At 39.8% G+C, this 3446-nt stretch overlaps 1 non-coding gene across 1 annotated transcript; it reads right to left on the bottom strand.

Annotated features, from left to right (window-relative positions):
• Positions 1-249: 249 nt before the first annotated feature.
• On the bottom strand, positions 250-356 carry LOC136484625 (small nucleolar RNA R71). Its single transcript, XR_010766130.1, has one exon. It is a non-coding gene; the product is annotated as a small nucleolar RNA R71 (small nucleolar RNA).
• Positions 357-3446: the final 3090 nt, after the last annotated feature.

Consider the following 3446-nt stretch of genomic DNA (forward strand, 5'->3'; position numbering starts at 1 on the left):
GGTGCAAGCTACCCCATTCAGCGGAAAGGCACATGAAGATGCTAGTGCTCATCTCTAGAATTTTCTAGAGATTAGCAGCACAATCATCATCAAGGACGTCGCTCAAGACATTATACTACTCCACCTATTTCCATTCTTGATAGTGGGAAGGGCGAAGCAGTGGTTTTATACCAACAAAGATAACATCAACACATGGGCAAGATGTTCGAAGGCCTTTCTAGCAAAGTTTTTCCCTATAGGCAAGACCAATGCCTTAAGAGAAAAAATTTCCAACTTCTAATAGCAGAAATGAGAAACCATTCTAGAGGCATGGGAACATTTCCAAGAATATATTTCAGATTGTCCTCATCATGGAATGGAATATTGGTTGCTCATGCAAGGCTTTTACCATGGCTTAACCCAAAAAGCTTGTGAACAACTTGATGCTACTGCTGGAGGAGCATTTATGTCACTCACCCTTGGAAAAGCTTAAACTCTTATGGAAAAGATAGCCTCTAATCAAGGCTGGTCACAAGACAATATCCAATCATGCAATAGGAGCGAAGAAACAACAAGAGAGGTGTGTGCACTATCAACCAAGATGGACGTACTGTTGAATTGGCTCGAACAGTGAGCCAATTACAAGAAAGATCATCAGGCCATTCAAGATGCTTATAATGCCCAAAACATATGTAGAGAATATTTGGGGGTTGATTTTCCTGAATATCAAGAGGATATAAACATTGTCATCAACAATTTTGGTCCACAACAACAAAGACAAGGATGGGGTCAACAACAACAATGGTCAAATTACAAAGGTAAGTACCCAGGTAATTACTATAATTCTTTCAACCAACCATCCTTGAGAGATTTGATTTTAGAATAAGCTAAGATTAATGAGAACATTTCTAAAAAGCTTGCTTCAAATGATAAAGTTTTAGAAAATATAAACATTAAGATGGAAAGTTTTTCTTTTGATATAAAGGACCAACTTAGCTATAATAAAAAGATAGAATTACAAATAGCTCAGTTGTCTGCTACTTTGCCTTTTGCCACTAACCTTGAAAAGGTTAACACTATAACCACAAGAGGTGGCAAGTCTACTTGTGATCCTCCATATCCAACAAGGACAGGTAAGACACCAGCAGTACAACAGGAAAAGAAGAATGATGAAGTTGAAGAAGTTGAGCCACCAGAACAGGAATTACTACAAGATTTTCATGACATCAACCTCCTGCCATTTCCACGTAGAAATCAAAAAGCCAAAGTGGATGAGTAGTTTGGTAAGTTTGTGGAGGTAATTCAAAACTATATATCAATATCCCGCTGCTAGATGCCATACAAGTACCTACCTATGCGAAGTATCTCAAAGACATTTTGAACAACAAGAGACCACTGCCCACCACTGAGGTAATCAAGTTAACGGAGGAGTGTAGTGCGGTGATCCTGAACACATTTCCTGTAAAGAAGAAGGATCCAGGATGCCCCACTATTGATAGCTCAATTGGAAATCAGAATTTTGAAAATGCACTATGTGACCATGGCGCAAGCGTTAGTGTCATGCCTAAAGTCGTCTTCGACAAGCTCAACTATTCAACACTCACGCCAACATCAATGTGCCTGCAACTAGCCGACAAATTAGTTCGCTACCCTATAGGAATCACCAAAAATATTCTAGTAAAAATAAGAAACTTCTTTGTGCCAATCAATTTTGTAGTGCTTGATATGTAGGAGGACATGAAGACACCCATCATACTTGGGAGACCCCTCCTAAGCACTACAAATACACACATTGATGTCGGAGCAGGAGAAATCAAATTTCATATCAATGGGAAGGAAGAACAATTCACCTTCAAGCCAAGACCGGCACAATGCTCCACATTGGAGTGGCATGAGAAGCAAGTGCAACCATCAGGGTCTTAATCTTCGGGACCGATTGATGCACTCAAAGAATGAAAAATAAACAGAAAAGTCCGGTTCGGAGGACTCAAAATTCTAAACCCTCGCCGGGAGGTAAAATCGGTAGTTATCCGTATTTACTTTTTACATTGGATAAATTATTTTCACTTTGGCATTTTACTTTCTAGCAATTGCATTATAAAATAAAATAAAGATTTCATCACTGCATTATAAAATCTTCAGGCCCCATGTGAATAATTTTTTACGGTGTGTAAAAAACTACAAGAATATTTACCATGGAGGCATAAAAATTTAAAAATACCATGCATACATCTAGAAATATTTCATGGTATCATAAAATATTTTTTGCATAGCATATATATACATGTGTATATGGAGGAAATATAGGCATATGGACCCACAGACACCTGGGAGCCACCAACATCACCATCACACCCTCTCCACCATCCATTTTGGGTGCATCTACACCAACGAGCACTAAGGATTACTTAGCCTCAAAGTAAACTTTCATCTGGTGGAGAGCCAACTCGAGTGGGCCCAAGGGGGGCGGCTGGCCTCACCACTTGGCTAGCCGGCCTGCTGCTGCGTCGCCTATAAATGGCTACCTTCTGGCTACTCATTCACTCATACACAAACATATTTTAAGCCTTCTTCCTCCAAAATTTGAATTTCAATTCTGAAGATTAATATTGCATTAGTGGGAGTGCTATAGAAAATAAGAAGAGCCAAAAACATTAAAGGGTAGAAGTTCTGCTAAAATTTTGCTTAGAGAAAATTATTGGCAATCAGAACGACTAACCCCTAGATGACTAACTCTTGGAGCACTAACCGCTAACTATTTCCTAACCCATTCCATGAGTTTTTGTTGTTCTATCAGTTTTTGCAGGATGATGTGCAAGTTGAAGGGCACGTTCACCCACTCGTCTTCATCTCGCTCCACTAGGAGTACATCTTCATGAGCCACCTCTGATATGCATATCGATGCTCCATCTCCTGTGGCCCAAGTGCCACTGCCATCGTCATAATCCGCAAGCAACATTCTATAGGAGGAATCGCATATCCGCTAGAAAACCAAGGCGGAGAAGGATGCCTTCAAGAAGGTGAAGATCCGAAGGTTTGTACACACTCCTGCATATGATCCAATCCTAGTACAAACAATAGGTATGGATGCTGAGCTTGATCTCATTTTCAAAGCTGTTGGGTAGGATGGTTTTTGGAACATTACTGAGCAAGGGTCTAAACTTTTGACATTAGAATTCTTATGCACACTGCAAATCACTGACACCAGGATTCAGTTTAGGCTTTTTGAGAAAGAATTTTCTTCTCCCTAGAAGGACCTAAGTTTACTCCTAGGATTTAATTCATAGTGTGTAGTAGATGTAGACCATGTCTTGCAAGATTTTGATAGATAAAAATTTTGGAAAGAAATTTTGGGTCTTAATGAATTTCATCGCCCCCGCACTAATGATATCCAATATCCCACACTTCGGTTCCTTCATAAGTGGCTAGGATTTTCCATGTTTCCTAGACCAGACACTCGCCCTGTG

This window comes from Miscanthus floridulus, chromosome 9 (genome assembly GCF_019320115.1).
Source record: "Miscanthus floridulus cultivar M001 chromosome 9, ASM1932011v1, whole genome shotgun sequence".
NCBI classification, from domain to species: Eukaryota; Viridiplantae; Streptophyta; class Magnoliopsida; order Poales; family Poaceae; genus Miscanthus; species Miscanthus floridulus.